The sequence below is a fragment of the Pinus tabuliformis genome, chromosome 7, assembly GCF_031772625.1.
Source record: "Pinus tabuliformis cultivar Carrire ecotype Pingquan chromosome 7, CPIR1, whole genome shotgun sequence".
Lineage (NCBI taxonomy): Eukaryota > Viridiplantae > Streptophyta > Pinopsida > Pinales > Pinaceae > Pinus > Pinus tabuliformis.
The window spans coordinates 1,665,676,723-1,665,698,755 of NC_142293.1; positions in this window are offsets into that span (position 1 = coordinate 1,665,676,723).

Sequence of the window (22,033 nt, forward strand, 5' to 3'; positions counted from 1 at the left end):
TATTTATTTCTTAGTTCAGATTAATGCAGTGTGTGGATAAATGTTTTTTATCACCATTTCAAGCTGATATCCATCCTAAACTAAATGGTTAAACATTCACTTCACACAAGGATTGAAATAAATTAGTTACTCTCTGCATATTTGATTTAGTTCTCTAAACTATAAAGTACAGCAAGTTGCTTGTTTGCCATCTCAAGAAAGTTATATTTCAAAATTGGAGGCTTGGACAACTAAAAGTGCTTTAGTCAATGTCATTCTATGTAATTATTTCAATTTGCCTTACAACTTCACCTTTTAATTTTTGACTTAGGATTAAATGACAAGATATGATAGATGCTCTGTTTTTCCTTCCTTTAACTTAGATTTTGATTAGTTCATCTTTAGGAAATTTAGACTCATTTTTTCATAATTTAGACTGTATATCATTAGGAATCAAAGAAACCCCCAAAACAAAACAACATAAAAATACAAAACAACAAAGTAAGAAGGGTTAACTAGCACATACAGTGCACTACACTTCATCAGCTTACGAGCCTCAGTTGATAATTTATGCAAAGAAATTTAGAAAACTAAATCAACTAAAAATTTTGGCACCATTGTCAGGCAACTGTAACTAGGTAACTTTATCTATTACATTTAAGAAAAGAATGATATGCATAGAGAAAGAGAATCTAGGGGTAGATTTATAGCTAGAGGGAGTAGTTCAATCCCTACAACACCACCTACTCCACTAAGAACAAAAAAAGATACACATCCATCCCAAACTCATACTCCCAGTCATAGAACTCCTGAAATTCCAGGGGCAGAAATCCAATCAAAAGAATATCCTACTTCATCTACGAAGTCAATCCTAGAGGAGAAAAATCTTGAATCTCCAACAACAGGAGTAGCCTTTTCACCTCCCCAGGGGAGCACATTTTAGTTGAAGAATTAGGAATACCTGGTGAGGAAGAAGAAGTAGAACCTCTCTCCCATATCCCATTAATAGAAGAATTAGAGGAGGAGAATGTAACCTTGCAGGTTGAACCCTATACTGACCCTGAAGAAACTATAATGGCAGAAGAAGGAGAGGATGGAGAATTCACAGTGTTTGGAGGAGGGGGTAGAGGAAGAGGTAGACGAAATAATTGAGGATGTAGAGGAAATAATTGAGGAGGCAGAGGAGATAATGGAGGAGGTAGAGGAAATAATTGAGGAGGCAAAGGAGATAATGGAGGAGGTAGAGGAAATAGGGAAATAGATAATTCTTTTGGATTCGCTATAGTGGATGAAGAAACAAATAACACAATGAAAAATATCTCACCTTTTGTCCTCCCAAACTTCCATGGGTTAAAAAGTGTGGATCCTAAAACATGTTATTTGAGTTCGAAGTCTTGTGCAAAACCTATGATTATCTAGAAGACTCTCAAAAACTTAAGTTGTTCCCTTCAATATTGAAAGGATCTGCTTTGAAGTGGTTCATGGGGTTAGTCACTCAGTCCATTAGAACATGGAATGACATGAAAAAAGTGTTTTTGGATAGGTATTTGGATTATTGCACGCCTACTAATCACAAAGATGAAGTGTTCAAAATGATGCAAAGAGAAGATGAAAACTTAGAGGATTTGATTGAGAGATTCAACTATAATTTAAAAAGAGAAAAGATGGACAATTTAGATGAGGATACCTTGAAAGCTCTTTTATTAAAAGCCATTAGATATGAGTGGATAGATATCCTTAACATGATGGGGAAGGGATATATCTCTCAACTCCCATTAAATGATATAGGAAAATTATGTGTTTATCTCTCAAGACGGAAATTCAAAACTGGGAAAGGTCTAAGAGATCCTCCTCTTCTTAGAGTAAACAAGTCTGCAACTGGATCAGTGAGTAGGGAAGAAATTGGTAATATGCTTGATGAATTCAAAACATATATCCTAGGGAGTCTTAGTTAGCAAATAGACACCCTTAAGTTGCAAAACAAGAAGAAAACTAAGGCTGATGCTTTAGCTATTTTCTGTCCAAAATGCAAAAAAAAAACATTCTCTAAGAGAATTCCCTTTAGATGCAAAAATTATAGAAACTTGCATGATTTTCTTAGAGAATCATGAAACCAAGGGTTGTCCTTCGATTCCAGGTCTTAAGGCTATTTTTCAAGAATAAACAGTTCCAAATTCAACAAAACCTCTTTGCTTTGTATCTAGAAAACCTTGGCAGGGGCCACAGAATCAGGGATTTAACAATCAAATATATCTTCAGCCCCCACCAAATTGGAATTCTTGGCAGCAACCTTGGCCTCAACCTCAATCTCAACCATGGGCACAAGGATTACAAAATCCTTACGGGAGATTTTCTCAATATTATCAATATCCTCCATCATATTAGAATTATCCTCCACCACACATTCCACAACAAAATCAGCAACCACAACTTCAAAATCAGAACTCTCAACTTTCATTACCATTTCCACAACAAAACCAAAATCCGCAACTCTTACTTTCATTTCAGCAGAAACCAAATTAGCTACCCGCCCAACCATTACCAAACCCCAACAATAAAAATCCTTAGAATACTTACATGATGTAAGGACAAAAATTTCCAACTTATATGCTCACTCCTCTAGATCTCAATGATGTTCAACTCAGATCTGGTAGGACATGAGAAAAGGAAAGACCTTCTATAGTTATTCAGGAACAAGACAATTCTGAGGAAGATTCTCTACAGCCCAATAAAATTTTTGAGTGAACATCTCTCCAAAACCAAAATACTGAAAATGAAAAACAAAAAGAACCAATGAGCTCAACTCCTATCATTGAGCTATCAGTATCTACTTCTACACCTCCTTTTCTTGAAAGACTACAAGTTGATAGAGGAGTAGAAAAGCAGATCATGTTGCCCAATTATGATTTTCTAGATGAATTGAAAAAAATCTGTATCAAAATTCATTTGTTACAAGCCATTAAGGAGATTCCAATCCTAGCTAAAACAATAAAGAAGTTGAGCATATAGAAACCAGGAAGAAAAGAAAAAGAAACAAAAAGAATTCACTTGGTAGGAAAAATAGTAGATATAATGATGGGAAAAATTGCCATACAAAAATATGTAGATCCAGGAAGTCCAATTGTGAAAACACATATCAATGGAGTTGAAATTCCAAATACATTGATTGATTTAGGGGCAGCAACAAAAATCATGAGCAAACAAACCATGGCACAACTCAAGCTTCCTAATCTTCTTTACACACCTACATTACTGCAATTTGCGGAAAGATCTGTAATCAAACTAGATGGAGTATTAGAAGATATTTCAGTATCCTTATATTCTTGGTAGTATCATGTTGATTTTATGATCTTAACCCTCAAGAACAATCTAGGAGGACATCTACTCATATTAGGAAGACATTGGCTGGCCACAGCTGATGCTTTCATTAGCTGTAGATCTGGTGATATGTATATTTCTGATGGGAATTCAACAAATAAATTCACTTTATATCCTCCAGCAAGAAAAATCATAGAAATAGATGACAAAGAATGGATTGATGATGAAAATGACATTCAATCTCTCTTTACTATTTCAGATATTAGTGAAGATAGTCAAATCTTAAATACAATGGAAAATTTTGAATCATCTCCAGAATATGAACATGATCAATTTCAAGAAAAATCCAATATTGAATATTTGTCATCTAGGCAGATATCTCTTTATTCTATGGAAGAATTTGGTACCTCTATAATTGAAAACTTTCTAGGGAGAACATTGAACATAAACAATAACTTGGAGAAATTACAAAAGGAAAAGCTAATCAAGACATTACAACAACATTTTGCTGCATATGCATGGGAATATACTGACATGAAAGGAATTAGTCCTAATACTTGTATACATCACATCTACATTGAGGAAAATTGTAGACCTATCAAACAACCTCAGAGAAGAATGAATCCAAATCTTAGGGAAATTGTGAAAGAAGAGCTGCAAAAACTGTTGAATGTAAACTTCATTTAGCCAATTTCAGATAGCTAATGGGTTTCCCCTTTAGTAATTGTGCCTAAAAAGAATGGTAAATAGAGGGTGTGTATTGATTACTGAGAATTGAATAAAGATACCCTTAAATACCATTTTCCTTTTCCCTTTATAGACCAAGTGTTAGATACATTAGCAGGTAAGAAGTATTTCTCATTCTTGGATGGTTTTAGTGGTTATAATCAAATTCAGGTGGCACCTGAAGATCAAGATAAAACCACATTTACTTGTCCATGGGGAACTTATGCCTACCGAGTGCTTCCTTTTGGGTTATGTAATGCACCTACAACATTCCAAAGAGCAGTACTAGGAATTTTTTCTGATCTGATACATGATTGTGTAGAGGTATATATGGATGATTTTACAGTCTATGGGAATACATTTGAAGAAGCTTTGGAAAATTTGGAAAGAGTTCTTAAAAGATGTACGGAAGCAAACCTTTCACTAAGCCATGGAAAATGTTTTATGATGTTTACAGAAGGTAATGTTTTAGGGCATCACATTTCAGGAGATGGGATAAAAGTTGATAAATCTAAGGTTGAAGTCATCTCTAACTTATCAATTCCAAATTTCCAAAAGGATGTTCGAAGTTTTTTAGGATTCACAGGATACTATAGATGATTTATAGAAAATTTCACTAAAATAGCATCCACACTCTTCAAATTACTCACCAAGGGTTGTGAATTCAATTGGAATCCTAACTGCCAGTTAGCATTTGAGACTTTAAAAACAAAAATTTTTGAAGCACCCATCTTGAGGGGTCCAAATTGGAAACTACCTTTTCACATTTCAACAGATGCTTTATATACAGCGCTGGGAGCTGTATTAGGACAAAAATAGTTGATTCCCTATGCCATCTACTATACAAGTAAGAATTTGACTCCCACTGAGCTGAACTATACTGTAACTGAAAAGGAATTTTAGCTGTTGTTCATGCAATCAAAAAGTTCAGAAATTATATAACTATGAAACCTTTGTTCATACATATCACTCTGCAATTAGATATTTAATGAATAAACCTATTACGAATGGTAGAGTTACAAGATGGCTTTTACTCTTGCAAGAATTCAATTTTACTGTGCTAGATAGACCTGGAAAACAAAACACAGTTGTTGATTTCTTGTCCAGAATTCAGAATATCAAAGATGACACTCAGGTTGAAGATAAGTTTCCCGATGAATATCTTTTTGCAGTAACTACTCAAACTCCTTGGTTTGCAGATGTTGCTAATTACTTAGTCACAGGGAAATTGCCTTCACATTTGTTTCCTAGAGAAAAAGGAAAAATCATTCAAATAAGTGCAAGATACTCATGGATCACTAATGAATTGTATAAAACATGCCCAAATCTTATGATCAGAATATGTGTTAGGGAAGATGAAATGCCCGAGATTCTTAAGGCATGTCATGATGAACCATGTGGTGGACACTTTGCTGACAAGGGGATAGCCTATAAAATTCTTTCTTTAGGATATTATTGGCCATCCATCTTCAAAGATGCCAAAGAATATGTCAGGAGGTGTGATAGCTGCCAGAGGGTAGGGAAACCTGCTCCTTCAAATGAAATGCCACTACAAATTCAGGTACTCACTGAACCTTTTGAAACATGGGCTTTAGATTTTGTTGGGCCAATTAATCCTTCATCTAAGAAAAATAAGTATATATTGGTATGACTGATTGTGTCACTAAATGGGTAGAGGCCAAAGAATTACCTTTTTCTAATGAAAAATCCGTAGTTAATTTTCTTTTTGAGGACATCTTCACTCGTTTTGGTGTTCCAAGAGAAATTGTGACAGATCAGGGATCTCAATTTACATCTAAAATGGTGAAGTATCTTGTGGAAAATTACAAGATCAAACATAGGAAATCTACTCCCTATCATCCACAAGAAAAATGGTGAAGTTGAATCTACAAATAAGGTGATTGAAGGAATTCTCACTAAGACTGTGCATCTACATAGAAGAGACTGGGCATAAATGCTTCCTGAAGCCTTATGGGCCTATAGAACTACATGGAGGAACACAACGGGACATACACCTTATGAACTTGTTTATGGGAAACAAGCCATGTTCCCTATAGAGTTTCAAATTAAAACCTTCAAGATGGCAGTCCAATTGGGATTGGATTTATCAGAGGCACAGAAACATAGATTGGAGTAGCTCAATGAACTTGATGAAATCGGGCAATATGCAGTCCAAAGAACCAATATAGTCCAACAGTAGAGGGCTAAATGGCATGATAAATATATTAAGGAGAAGAAATTTCAGGCAGGAGATTGGGCACTATTATTCGATTCAAAGTTCAACGATTTTCAAGGGAAGTTTCAAACTCATTGGCTTGGGCCATATGAGATTGAAGAAGTCTTTAACAATGGAGCAGTGAGAATAAGAACAATAGATGGAAGCAAAATACCTCTTCTTGTGAATGGTCATCGGTTGAAGATATATCAAAAACCAGTTTCAAGAGAGGAGTTCATTAGGATTTTCCAGGATAACTCTGAAATGAAGCTAGTGAAGAAGAATCCTTCTTCTCCACTAACTTAGTCTTTATTTTTCCCAAGAAATGACTGATAATAATAATAATAATAATAATAATGATAATAATAATAATAATAATAAATTGTATAAGTTTAAAAACCAATCATTGATTGGCATACTTATATAGAAAATTTAGGGTGAAAATCAGAGATTTCTGACATCATATATTTTCCATTTCCTTTATGTAATAAGTAGTGACAAAAAGATACATTTATTTGCAGTATAGAGTTTGCAATTTCATAGTATCATTCCATCTCATTCTGTTTTCATTCTGTTTTACAGTTCCACTTCATCTCACTGTCATATTTCATTTACATTTTATTTTTACAGTTTTACTCCATTTCACCCCCTTTCTCATTTTATCTTAAATCTCATTCCATCTCACTGTCATAACTCATTTCCATTTTATTTTTACATCCATATTTCATAAGCCATATTTAACGTTTCCTTATTTTCACATTCTGCTGCTGGTTCCATTCCGCAACTAATCTGATTTTGCAGCTACAGTTTACTTATCAGCTTTGGCACAATTGTACAACTTGAAAATAAATCATGAATGTAGGGAAATTGAAGAATCAAGTTTTGGAGATCAACCATGCTCAAAGTACCTACGGATCAACACCAAAAGAATTATCAAGCAAAAGGTTAAGTTCTAAAGGTAAAATGAAAATTTATTTCAAACAGTAAGTCATAAACATAAGTCATGTATAATATGAATGATCATATGTCTCCTTAACAAGTCATCATTTGATTTGACTACCACTTCATGATACCACATCTCCGCCACATCTTCCACATTCAATACCGAACAGTCTATAATGATTTCATCATAACACACCTCTGATACGTTCTCCATACTTTGTACTTAAATGATCTCTAATAACTCCATTTGTTAACGGTCAAAACTACAATGTGACCAACGTATTCACGTCTCTCCAAACCCTCACTATCTACTTATTCCATACAAACCCATAGTTCTTTTTCACCATACCCACAGACAGTCCATTTCATAGACCAAGAGAGTAATTATGAAGGTTAGCAAATCCTACGAAATAGAGACCATGGGACTCATTGTCAAGGCAGAGCCCGTAGGGCCAAAGTTTATGGAAGGCTACCCACAACTCAAAGAGATGCTGCAGAAGACTAGATGGCTCATATTCATTGAAAATTTTGATGGATATCACAAGGAGATCACAAAATATTTTGCTAGATTATTTGATGGTACAGAAGTAGAGATTGGAGAAATTAAGTTTGCAATAACAAAACCTTACATTGCAGAGGCTACAGAACTGCCAAGACTTAGTGAGAGATGGTTTAAAAACAAAGAATTTCACAGTGAATCATGGAAGGTAATCCTCAGGAACCCAGGTATGGATGTCACTATGTTTAGAAAAGGAATTCCTATTTCGTCACTCAATAATAAATGGAGAAGCATTCTTTTGATATTACAAAAATTTATTACCTGTGAGTGAAGATTCAGATGTATGTATGTTTATCATATATGTTTATTGATGAACTTTCTAGAAAATGGAAACATCAACCTCCCTTTATTCCTTCTAAACAGTCTAAGGAGGATGACTTCAAATGTATAGAAGAAAATAGAATCCCTGGAGACGACCATGTAGCATCACGGGTTGGTCAAAATACTGGTTGAGTATCATTTGAAAAGAATAGGACGTACCTGGGAAAATTTTCTGATAACAAACCATTTCCAAGAGGCACCAAAATCTCCTAAAGAAGATAGTATCAGAAAGAGTAGGAGAAAGAAGACTAATCTAACCATTCAAAGCAACCCTGAACCTTCAGTACAGAAAAATGATGAAGAACCAATCTCTGAAAAATTAACAGAGATCAGAGAGCAAATCAAGCAGAAGAAGAAGAAGATAAAAAAGAAATCTAGTGGAATTAGAGAGAACAAACCTGAATCTCCATTACAACAAGATGATGAACAACCAATCTCTAAAAAATTGACAGAGATTAGGAAACAAATCAAGAGGAAGGAAAAGATAGGAAAGGAGAAAAAGGGTACAAAGGAGGAGAACATAAAACCCCTACAACTTAGAAGGAGCTCTAGGCTTCGAGGTATGGTAAAGAAGGTATCATGAAAGGAAACAAAGTTCATAAATCTAAAAGAAGAAACCCCCGTACCATCTCCTGAAAATGTTCCATTCACATACAATCCTCAAAAATCTCCTAAACAATATTTTGAAGGCAGCCCCAACAGAGCATCCCTAGGCATAGACCCATTGCAGCAACAAATTTATGATTACATAGAATCAATGGAAAACAAAAGTGCCTCAACGGATCTAGGATCCTCAACCAATCCATAACAGCCTGTCAATCCACAAGAACATCTGACTGACTCTCTCAAATAGGAAATCTATGAGTTATATATATTGAACAGGCATATCAAGAAAGAAAATGAAGCCCTGAAGGAACAAAGCAAATTGGATAAAGCCATTCATGATAATACAATATTGCACCTAGGGCTATGGTACAAGAAGAATAGGAAGTTGAAGAGGAAGAATAGAAACTTGAACAACAACCATCAACGTTAAATACAGACTTCTCATGAAGAAACCCAAGATGGCAGTCACTTCAAAGAGGAGCAAGAGAAGAAAGTTAGATGTACTAGCAGAGGTATCTGAGTAGATGTAATAGGAAATAAGAGTTCATAGTTTTGACAAAATTTCATGGGGACATGAAATGATTTTGCAGTGGGGGTATGTTGGACCTTAGAATTACTCTCTCTTTGACAACTTTTCTCACTTCTTTCTCTTGTTTTTCCATAAAAGACAGATCCCCATCACTGATAAATGATAGATTTTGTCTCAAGGAAGACATTAAATGATTGGCATGTTATAATTTTATGTTTTTGCTATTTGAAATAAGCTTTTGGAAATTAGCTATGGAATGTATCCCATTCTGCAGCTAACCATGTGTTCTGTAGCTACTTCCATGGTTGAACAGGTTACAGGTGTCAACTGAGGAACTGGCCACATGGGCATCTCTGGAATGGTCACAACATGGATCCTATCCGAGTCACCCAGGCCAGATCAGAAAAAAAAGCCAGCTCAAGACCACAGTTAAACGTGGAGTCAAACAAAGAAACCCGGATCAATAGGACTTTGTGTCCACTCTTCGTGGCTAATTAATAAATCTGACAGTTTTCCTGTAACATTAACTCGAACCAGCCACTAGTGATAATAGTTTCATGCAACCATCTTGCTGACTTAAAGTCACCTGTAGTTGATCAACCATTTACGCAAATATGTTGTAATACGTGGAGACCACCTATAGCTAAATTCTCTCAAAAGACAGTTAGGAATGTTTCTTTAAATATCAGTCGTATAGAACTGAGAAGGAGTTCGAATTTTTGCATGTATTAAGCTCAAACTTACAGCTCTGTAATTATGGAACTTGTTTTCCTGTTAATAATATGAGGCCGTGTTTGACCAAGTGATCATTTGAAAGAGTATCTTTAGCGAGTTAGCAGCTCAACTCAGTCAGTTGCAGAGGGCCCCTACACTGAAGGAGGTTTTTCTTTTGTTATTTTGTTTACTGTTCAGTTTAGTTTCATTATTTACTTTTAGTAGTGTTTGTAGTTTAGGTTGATTTCTTGTAGTTTGTTTCCTTTTAATTTTGTTCAATAGCATAATGTTATAATTCAATGGTGCAGTCTTGTTTCTCCTATCTATTTCATAAATGAAACTTGTTTTTTTTTAATAGGGTAAGGTGGAAAAGTAGCAAGGGTGCATTGTTAATTAGTTTACTTACTATTTGCTTCCTCTGTTTTTTATTTCCTAGTTCAGATTGCCAATGCACTATGTGGATAAATGTTTTTTATCACCATTTCAAGCTGATATCCATCCTAAACTAAATGGTTAAAAGTTCACTTCACACAAGGATTGAAATCAATTAGTTACTCTCTGCATATTTGATTTAGTTCTCTAAACTATAAAGTACAATAAGTTGCTTTTTTCCATCTCAAGAAAGTCATCTTTCAAAATTGGAGGCTTGGACAACTAAAAGTGCTTTAGTCAGTTTCATTTTCTGTAATTATTTCAATTTGCCTTACAACTTCACCTTTTAATTTTTGACTTAGGATTAAATGACAAGATAGAATAGATGCTCTCTTTTTCCTTCCTTTAACTTGGATTTTGATTAGTTCACCTTTAGGAAATTTAGACTCGGTTTTTCATAATTCAAACTGTACATCATTAGGAATCAAAGAAACCCCCAAAACAAAACAATATAAAAATACAAAACAACGAAGTAAGAAGGGTTAACTAGCACATATAGTGCACTACACTTCATCAGCTTATGAGCCTTGGTTAGTAATTTATGCAAAGCAATTTAGGAAACTAAATTGACTAAACAGAAGTTATGAGTAATAGCTCTCTGGATTTTGATTTCTGTGAAAATTGTGTATATGTGTAGCAGAATTGGGCGAGTTTCCCCTCTGGTGGTAAGAGGGTGAAAAATATATTAGAGCTTGTGCACAGTGATATGTTTGGACCAATGAGGGTTCCATCACTCGGTAAGTATGTGTACTATTTATCATTTATATATGACTTCTCAAGGAATACATGGATATATTTCCTCAAGAAGAAATTTGAAGTCTTTGATAGGTTTAAAGAAGTTAAGGCTCTGGTGGAAAACCAGACAGAGAAGAAGATAAAGGTGTCGAGGACAGATAATGGTGGAGAGTTTTACAGTAAGGAATTTGAAGAATTCTATAAGAAGTGTGGTATAGCACGGGAGAAGACTACTCCATATACACCTCAAAAAAATGGAGTTGCAGAAAGAATGAACAAGACATTGATGGAAAGGGCAAGAAGCATGCTTAGTGGTGCCGGGTTAGGACAATAATTCTGGATAGAGGCGGTGGAGACTGCATGTTACCTAGTCAATAGATCACCTTCATCAGCATTGGAAGATAAGACTCCACAGGAGGATGGATTGGTAGGAAACCTTCTCTTTCATATCTGAGGGTATTTGGATGTGATGCATATGTACATGTTCCAGAGGAGAAAAGAACCAAGTTCGATAGTAAATCTAAAAAGTGAATCTTTATTGGGTATAGGGATGGTTTAAAGGGTTATAAGCTTTGGAACCCAGTAACAAGGAAGGTTGTGTACAGTCGAGATGTGGTGTTTAGAGAGGTGAAAGATGTTATTAAACATGAAATCCAACCAAAGGAGCCTAAGAAGGTAGAGTTTGAGCTAAAGGAGGAAGAATTAGACTCTACAACGGAGGAGGAATCAGAAGATGAAGAGACACAAACTCCGGGTGTGAGAAGATCAGTTCGAGAAGGAAGGCAGCCAGAAAGGTATAGTCCATCTATTTTCTGTTCAAATTTTGCTTTATCTATTACTGATCATGATCCCAAAACTGTGAAGGAAGCAGTAGATTTAGATGATGGAAAAGTCTGGAAAGAGACCATGGTTGATGAAATGGCATCTTTGCACAAAAATGAGGCTTGGGATCTGGTGGAGTTGCTAGCTGGAAGGAAACCCATTGGTATCAAATGGGTGTTCAAGAAGAATACAAATGCAGAAAGAAAGGTGGAGAAATACAAAGCTCGGTTGGTAGCAAAAGGTTATTCCCAGGTGCCAAGAATTGATTTTGGTGATATTTTACTCCTATTGCCAAGGTAACGACTATTAGATTACTTTTATCTGTTGCTGCTTCTTTTGATTTTGAAGTAGAACAGATGGATGTGAAGACAACATTTCTTCATGGGGATCTGGAAGAGGAGATCTACATGAAGCAACCTGAAGGCTTTGCGGTGAAGGGTAAGAAAGAACTGGTATGCAAGTTAAAGAAGTCTCTGTATGGGTTAAAACAGTCACCAAGGATGTGGTATCAGAAATTTGATACATTTATACGGGGACTTGGTTTCACGAGAAGAAAAGAAAATCACTGTGTGTATTTTAAATTAACTGGTGACTGTGTTATTTATTTGGTCTTGTATGTGGATGATATGTTGCTGGTTGGAAATGACAAAGAAATTATCCAATATTTTAAGACCCATTTGTCCTCCAAATTCGACATGAAAGATCTTGGTGCTGCAAACTATATTTTGGGCATGGAAATTAAAAGAGATCAGACAAAGAGGAAGCTTTGGTTAAATCAGAGGAAGTATGTCGAGACAATATTGCAGAGGTTTAATATGCAGGATAGTAAACCAGTGAAGGTTCTTATTCCTGTAGGTGTAAATTTATCTTTTGAACAGTGTCCCAAGACACAAGAAGAGGAAGAGGATATGTCCCGTGTTCCATATGCAAGTGCAATCGGTAGCCTGATGTATGTGATGGTTTGTACTAGACCAAACATTGCACATGCAATGGGAGTATTGGCAGGTTTATGTCAAAACTAGGGAAAGAGACCTGGACAACATTGAAGTGGGTTTTCAGGTATTTGCCTGACACTAGTGATTATGGTTTGTGCTACCAAGGAAGATGAGGATTAGACAGAGTGTTGGATATTCGTGGCTTTGTTGATGCAGACTGGGCTGGAGATCTGGATCAAAGAAGATCTACAAGTGCGTATGTGTTTAACGTATTTGGAGGTTCAGTCAGTTGGATGAGTAAGAAACAATCTATAGTGGCACTATCAACTATAGAGGCAGAATACATGGTAGCCACTCATGCAATCAAGGAATTAGTTTGGTTGCAGAGATTGTGTTCAAGTATGGGGTTAGTACAGGGAGCTATAAGGATAGACTGTGACATCCAAAGTGCAATTTTCTTGGCAGAGAACCCTGCATATCATTCAAAGACAAAGCACATTGATTTTCACTATCACTTTGTGAGGGATATGATCGAAGAAAAAAGGGTGTTGCTGGTAAAGGTGGAAACTTTGAAGAATACTACAGATGCATTGACAAAATATGTGAGCTCTGAGAAGTTCTCTTGGTGTAGAGAAACAATGGGCATTTCAGGGCTAGATAAATGACTAAGCTCTCATGTGGTCACTTGTGGAAAGAAAACAACAAGTGGGAGAATGTTGGGTTGTGTTATATTATTTCCACGACTGGGCCACGTAGTTAACCGGGGGGTCAGAAGGGGGGTGGACACCCCCCTTTGTTGCATCAATTGCGTAGTGGGGGGTGGGTCACAGGGGGTTTGAAGGGTGCAGGTAACCCCACTCTATGGAATCTAGGGAAATGGACCAGAAAATTTTGTTTTTGGACCCGATATTAGGTTGGGTGGACCTACCTATGGTTTTGTGCATGATTTTTCGCACATGGTTTTGGATGCAATGGTTTTCAGTCCATGGTATTGGACGCGATATTTTTCGGTCCATGGTCTTGGATGCCTCGGCATGTATAAATATGTATTGTAACATTGAACGGAACATAATGAAAAATCAAGCTGGTAGTCCTAGTTTTGGGATCCAGGGGAAAATCTTTGTGTATATGTGTTTTATGTGTTATGTTCTCGCATTGTTTATTTTCTGTGTTTTAGAATTTGTATGCAGGTAATTTTTGTACGGGGTTAAAACCTACATGTTATCGAGAAAACAATTTCCATTCAAAGTTGTTAGTCCCACTAAGAAGGGTAGCTATCTTAGAAACAAACAAACTAAAGTTACTTGTGTTTTCCTTTATGAGAGATAGATGAGAGAGAAGTAGAGAGTACCAACCTCAGTCTTTCGCTTGGCTCCTTGCTTGTTTCCTCCCTCCTTTGACAGAGCTTCGCCACTCTTTCCTCTCTTGTCCCGCTTCAAAGAACACCTATAGAATCAAAGCAGCATAATATCATCAAAGCATAGAGATCCATAACCATAAACAATATAGGATCAGATGTATATTAACCATACAAATGCATATATCAATACATGATTCAGAGATATACAAAAATATGGAGGAAAACTCAAATAGCTTTATTGATTGAAGTAGTAGAAGAGAGGATTACAACCCATTGGTCTGACCCAACGCCATTCTCCCAACATGAAAGCTCTCTTCACCTCATGAAAAGCTTAGATCACCCAATAATACAATGTTGCACAGAGAAACCAACAACACTTCCTTACAAAATACAAAATTCCATCCTCCGGATCTCTAGGATGAGGGATCCATATACAGATATTTGCAGGTGGGTGAGTCAACTTCTGGGATTTTGATTAGTGTCATTTCTCTTATAGTTCTTGGTTTCGTTTGAATATTTCATGATCTATTATTCATCCCTGGGAAAATTCAAAGAGGCAAGTGTCAAATGGGCAGTTTCTAGAAGATTCTCTGGGTTTCCACCTAGCCAACTGCCTCTGCCATTTGTCTGCTCTCGCTCATCGCACCCTACAGAAGGGATTTTCAGTATGCGTCGCACTTTTTTCATGTGGAACGTGAGATGCATCACACCCTTAGCATTGATTAGTCCGTATGGTCCATTTTTGGCCATTTCTGAGTAGTTTTTCAGGGAGAACTTCTGAGAGATGATGTAATCAGCTACCCTTATTCCTTTAGGGTATGAAACAACACGTTTAGGGGCTTAGAAGCCCTTGTTTTATGGACATATGATATTGGGGTTGTAGTGCCCAAATATGTCTACAAAAGTTGTCCCCTAAAGCATGAGGTCGTAAATCTTTTGATGTTAGGTGAAATGTTTTATCATGAGGATTTGAGGTTTTTCGAAATGGAAGGTGACCTGTAATAAGATACAATACAATACATTATCTTCATAATATTTTCATGATCTAGCTGAGGCAGGCATTCCCATGCTCATATTTATAAATTCATTTTCATGTACATAGGATAGACAATCGTCTGTGTGGCAGACTGATGATTCTGGTAGAGTCATCATCCCTTAGCTTGGACGATTATCTGTTTAGCTATGATGTAAATTTCATGTCTTTATTTTCCTAAATATATCGCAGCCCGAATGGATGAAACTAGATCTGAGGTCTTCAAAATCGTTCAATCTTCGCCCAAAGTACAAGTCAATCCATGTGAAAATATGTTTTGAAGTCGAACATGGAAAGACATCGCCTAATTACCAGCCAATGATGTAAGCTATTAACAAGTGCGAGAGGAATCACCGATAATGATAATGATCCTCAAGGTACTGCAGTACAATTCATGTGGTGTGAATACATGATTCGATGTCGAACACCACGCAAAATCTCTCAGTCAAAGGCCATTGATGTAAACCTATCGCTGGAAGTGAGAAACTTGCCATTGAGTCATGCAAGCTTCAAAGTATTGAAAGGGTTGTTCCTAAGTCAACTTCTTGGATAAAGGGCTAATGTTGACAAGAAGTGACCTGTCGTAGGAGGGCATTAATGAATCCCACATATACGACACGAAATGGAGCAAATGATTTTGTGGAGGTTAAAATGATCTAATGATACAAGGTTCAGGGTGGTGGTCTTGAAAGAATGAAGCGTGAAGATGTTACAGCGGATGAGACATAAGCTGGGTTGGTGAATTCTCTGAGTGACTTCTCTTGAACATATTGGAGACACTGAAATGGATTGGTAGCGTTAACCCAAAAAATGAATGGTACGAAGGACCAATGGTGATATGACTGGTGAACGGAATATCCCATCCCGACTCAATCATGGTGATGGAGTGAAAGTGTCATGTTCAAGAGCGACTTGCTACAAATAAAGTTTCTTCAACTTTTCTTCCCAATTTTTCCCCAGTCATTTTTGACGAGTACCTCTTTATTTTTTTCAAGCTTGAGGAGGATAACATATGCTTGTTCTATAATTTTCCCTTCGGGCATTCCTGTCACTATGTTTTAACGAGCCTAGTGATAGTGAAACTTTCTCTTGTCTAAATGAACAAGTTTGTCGCTATTGTTTTAATGAGTTTAACAAAAAATATAACTCAGTCCTTTTCAATTTTAGAGAGTCTAAAAGGAGATGGAAAGGCAACTCCAGTAGTCCTTTTTCGTAATATAATCCCTTAAGTCAGAAAAGGTATAAAACAATATGAAAGAGATGACTTTTCGATAGTTTTAACGAGCCGAACAAGACAAACACTCAATATTTTTGTGTAATCATCCCTCAGGTCCAAAAATATTAAAATCTAGAAGAGGGATGGCACTTATAATCACTTTAACGAGCTGGAGAGGCCAATTTCTCGGAAATGTTTTCATATTTTACGAGTCAGATGAAAAGAGATTAAAGGAGAGTCGTTTTTTGAGGAATGAGTGATGTTTTCGGATAGCAGTTGGTTCCAGGTAAGGTTTGGAACTTTTCAATCACGGTAGTGTAAAGAAGGTGGCTAACAGGATCACTCGTCGCAGCTATCCCTCAAAAGGCGTAAACAATCAAATGGAGGCGTATGATCGACTAAAAAAAAGAGTGGAGGTGATGGTAAGAGCACGACCAAGGTTCAAAAGATGATAATTATGCAATCGCAATGGTTATTTACCGAAGGTGGGTTCATTTTTTAATGAGCTTAAACTCTGGTGGAACATATGCTCATTGCTAGGTTTACTTTTTAACGAGCTTGAACTTTGCGTAAAATTGCTCGTGATAATGGTCAGAGATGTTCGATTCATAGTTAACACTATGTTCTCTTGATGGTCGTACTACTTGTTCAATTGCTCCATCAAACTAATTAGAAATGAAAATACATGCTTGAAAATGAGTTAAACAACCAATACCTTACTTGAATTACGTGAACAGTAACATAAAAGTTGTTTTTTACCTCTCATTTTACCATTTCATTCAAATTTGGGATTGTTGGAGCTCTGGAGGTGTTTTCCCCCTTGATTTTCAATAGCTCATTTCAGGAGATTCTGTGGACGATTTTTGGCGCCATCTAGACTAGTTAGGAGCTAACCCTAAGCTCTTCAATTGCATTCTTTCCTTTTCTGATTCTGACCATGTTTTCTTGCTTTTCTGAGCCTCTTGGGTTTGAACATTTCACTCTCTTCCCATCGCACCTAGTACACCTCGAAAGGTGTGATGCATACTAAGCTGGCCATTGGCCAGTCAGTATGCATCCCACCCATTACACAGCTAGGGTGCGATGGGCGCAAGGAGGAAAGTTTATGCACTGATTTTTCATGGAAATTTTGCCTATTTTTTGCCAAATCAGGATCCTAAGCCTTCTCTTGTTTGTTTTTCAAAGATTCATCGGAGCAAGATGGTCGTTACATGGCATGAATGTGAGCATGAAGAAGAGGATATGGTTGGCTTGCATGATCCGGGTATGGTACCTGCATTGCGAAACTATGAATTGCTCAAGTTCTTCTGCATATCTAGCATGAGGCAACAAATTAACTTGTTGCAATATTTTCTTGATGCATGGGATCCTACCAACCAAGTGTTCCAGATTCGAGGTAAATCCATCCCTTTGACCATTGAGGACATCTACTTCTTGACCGTTTTATCAAGGCGTGCTGCCCCTCTCTCACTATCAGGTTCTATCCGTGGGGGTGAATCCGTGAGGAATTACATTCGCCGATACTGTAGAGATGGATCTCAGCTGAGTAGGGATGGCAAGATCAGTATTAGAGACATCACTGACTGGTCCTTTAGGACTATCTTATTCACCTTTGCTAAATTAGCTGGCAACGTGGCTCTTCACTTAGCCAACAGGTCCTATATGTAGTATGCCTTGGAATGCCTTGAACTAAAGGTATTCGACTGGTGTGCTGCAGTATTTTCGTTGATAAAAGAACAGCTTACCAAGGTGAAGAATGGAAGATCTGATAACTTTGGTTATGGTTCTATTCTGACCGCTTTCGACTTGGAGAAGATCCCACTGATGTAGCCACAGTATATTTCACTCATTCTGCCAGCAGCGACAGAGCCACGGATGCGAGATGGGCTGACCTTATGTCCAGACATGCTAGTCAATCGCAGGTTTCATTCTTTGATGCTTTCCTCGAGTGGTTCAACCGTTAGCAGATGGTCTTTGTTGAGTATCCATATGCTGGGATGGATTTGCGGGGTGACCCAGATTTGGTGCTATTGGTTGGCGAGCAATGGGGTGTTATAGGTAAAATATCTAACCATATATTTGTTTATTGTTTTAATAATGTTCTTGTGTCTTTTAAATGTTATCAAGACTAATCAAACCCATATATTTGTGTAGATATTGGGCCAGTGTGACCAGAAGCGCGCCCAAGGGTAACAATTGTCGTTCCAGCAGGAGAGGCTGTAGGGAGGGTTGTTCTTCGCGATCTGGACGTAGCCGAGACCCTTGCAGTATTGCAGGATCAGATCGAAGGTCTCACCCTTGGTATTCAGGATGTGAGGACCGACGAGTTACCTCTAATATTACAGTGCCGAGGTGGGGTTACATGTCATGAAATCTATGCCCCATTTGGCGAATGGGCCAACAACAACTACTGGATGCAGAGGTGCAGGTGGTATTCTAGTTTTGCGGTTAAATATTTGACAAGCATGGCAACTTCTAACTGCGGTTATGCAATCTTTGAACATTGTTGGCCAAAAGTAACCTGCTCGTAAAATATTTTGTGCCATACCGTAACCAGATTGATGCCCCCCACATGTGCCTGAATGACAATCATTCAGGACTTTTTCGGCCTCATCATGGGTGAGGCACCTTCGCAAAAATGTATCGATAGCATGACGATAAAGTGTATCACTAATGATCATGTAGTCTTTTTCTTGGTATCGAGTACGTTGTTGTTCTGAGCGAGAGGTATTAGGCCTATATGTTTGGGTCTTGAGATAGATGATTATATCTCCATACCACGGATCGCTCGACAATATCAGAAACAAATATTCATCAATGATTGATGCTTTCGATGTGGAATCATTGGACGACGATGGGAAGTCGCATAGTAACTCCGCGAAAACCAAAGATTTCTTTGATTTGGATTTTACGAATTCTAGATAAAACTCTTGCAAAATGGCTATCCATTTCGAATATTTTCCCCCAAGTAACTGACATGACAGAACGTAAGTCATAGGGTTGCAATCTGACAAAATGGTTGTTTTGCGAAAGAGGATATAGTTTCGAAATCTCTGTACTGCTTGAATAGCCGCAAGATCCATATTTTCAACATAGGAGTACTTACTTTCTGTATCATTTAAGTTTCGACTTAATAATAGACAGGATGTTCAATTCCATTATCTTCTTGAACTAAAACCATTGTGATGGTCGTATCTCCTGCAGAAAGATACAGGTTAAAGTCTTTTTGATAATTAGGAGCGTACATTAATGGTGCTCTTATTGGGGATTCCTTTAGAACATCAAAGGAAGCTTGCGCAACCTAATCCCAGTTAAACGGTACTTCTTTTTTCAAAATACGCGTATAACCTTTCGCAAGTTTGGCGTAATTAGGAATGAACCTCCTTAGAAAGTTTTCTTTCCCTTGGAGTTTCTGAATCTGAAGCAAATTTGAAGGTGGAGGCATATCAATGATTGCGTGAACCTTACGTGGGTCGAGAGGAATCTCGTCCTTTGAAACCACAAAGCCAAGTAAATGACTAGAACCAACACAAAACACACACTTGTGTGGATTGAGTCGTATCTTGTAGTGTCAGAAACGTAGAAATATAGTTCTCAAATGCTGCGGATGATCAATCCGCTTTCGTGAATGAGCCGGAATATTGTTGAGATATGGTTGAACGATGTTCTTGATGTCATGGAAGGCATAATTCATAGCCCTTTGAAAAGTTGCCCCTGCGTTCTTTAAACCGAAAGGTAACTTGCGGTACGCGAATGTGTCCCACGGACATATAAACATAGTCTTCGACTGGTCCTGTGGGCGGATATTAATTTGATTATACCCAGAAAATCCATCCATAAACAAAAAGATTTCGCATCCGGCGCATTCATCAACTATCTGGTCGATGAAGGGTGTAGGGTAGTTGTCCTTTGGAAAAGCTTGATTTACATCCCTGTAATCGACGCACACTCTAATCATTCTTTGCTTTTTCATCATAGGAACAATATTCGATACCCAATCAGTTAGAGGAACCGGGTAAATGAAACTAGCATGTAAACGTTTTTCAACTTCCGTCTTGATGGCAGCGGCTTTCTTCGGGTGCACCTGCCGAAGTTGTTGTCGTACTGGTTTGACATCTGGATACGTCTTAATTTTGTGTTCAACTATGCTCGAGTCAATGCTTGGCATTCTTCATACAACCATGCAAATACATCTCTGAACTCGTGAAAGAGAGCGTAATATACTTCCAGTTCTGAAGAAGAACAAGATTTGCCGACATGAATATTCTCTATAACATTTGGTTTGGTTGAGATATTTATGGCGATAGTTTCTTCAATATTGGATAGATTTCACTCAGAATCCACCGTATTTATAGTATTTGATAGAAAATCAAAAACTAAAGGATGATTAAGGTCGCTGGAACAATCTTCTTTGTAATCCGGAAGATGGGAACAATGGTGGTAATCTTCCCATGGTGCTTCTCCTATCATCATTGATTGAACAATTCCTTCGTTTGTAGAATGTACATGCGACCAAGGATCGGAAGAGGTACCATATTCCTTAGACCTATCTATCCAAACACTCCATGAGGGTTGATTTGGGTTTGCCGCCCAGGCCGAGAACATTGATTGCTACAATATTTCTATTGGGCTTGGAGGCAATACTTGGCGATGATCCATGCTAACATCATGCTCGGAAATCTTCGGAATATTTTCAGATATAGAAGATACCATATTGCAGGTCTCCACCGTGGCTACTTCCGCCAGATTACTCGGAGGCGGTAGAGAAAAAGTACCCATTAATGTAGGGTCTTTTAGGAGGCCTACTCTGATATTTCGAAGCGATTGAGAGCTTCCATGGATCATTGGAATGCTTCCCGTAACTTGTGAACTATTGGGGAGAAATGTTTGTTGGTCAACGATTATAATTCCTCCTTGAAAAGGAAATGCAATATTTCTAAAGTATGTTGACACAACAGCAGCCATAGCATAAGTCTAGGGCCTTCCGAGTAGGATGCTGTAATCGAGGTTTCCATCGATAACTTCAACATCAATTTCTACTATTTTGCCCCCCGATTCAACTTGCAAGTTACTTAAAATCCCGTATGGGGTGTATGTTCCTCCATCGAATGCTTTTAATGTCGTTTGATGATCTTGTCAAGGGTGGTGATCCTAAAGCTTTCCAGCAACTCATTGACATAATGTAGGTAGATCCCCCCTCATCAATAGTTGTTCGATGAACTGTTTTGCTAAGGGCTTTCACTTGTATTAGGAAAGCAAGTTGAGCTGGTAACTGAGGTTCATATTCTTTATGATTAAAGGCCACTAGATTAGAATCTACTTGGTAAATCCCACCTATTGCTGATAATAGAGCGTGCTTTTTGGAGGGGAAATTTTGCAGTACTTCAAGCGTCGACATAGCAGACAACGATTGGGCCAGGTCCTCTACTATATTATAATTCTATGCCGCTCTGGCATGAGGATTAAATGTCGATTTGTGTACTACTCCCTTTGGCGGCTTTATCATTAGCTCAGGAATGATGGCTGGCACAACTTCGGTTGAAGTTGTTGTCGAACTACTAGGTTGATCAGTAGCCTTGTTGTTCGACAGC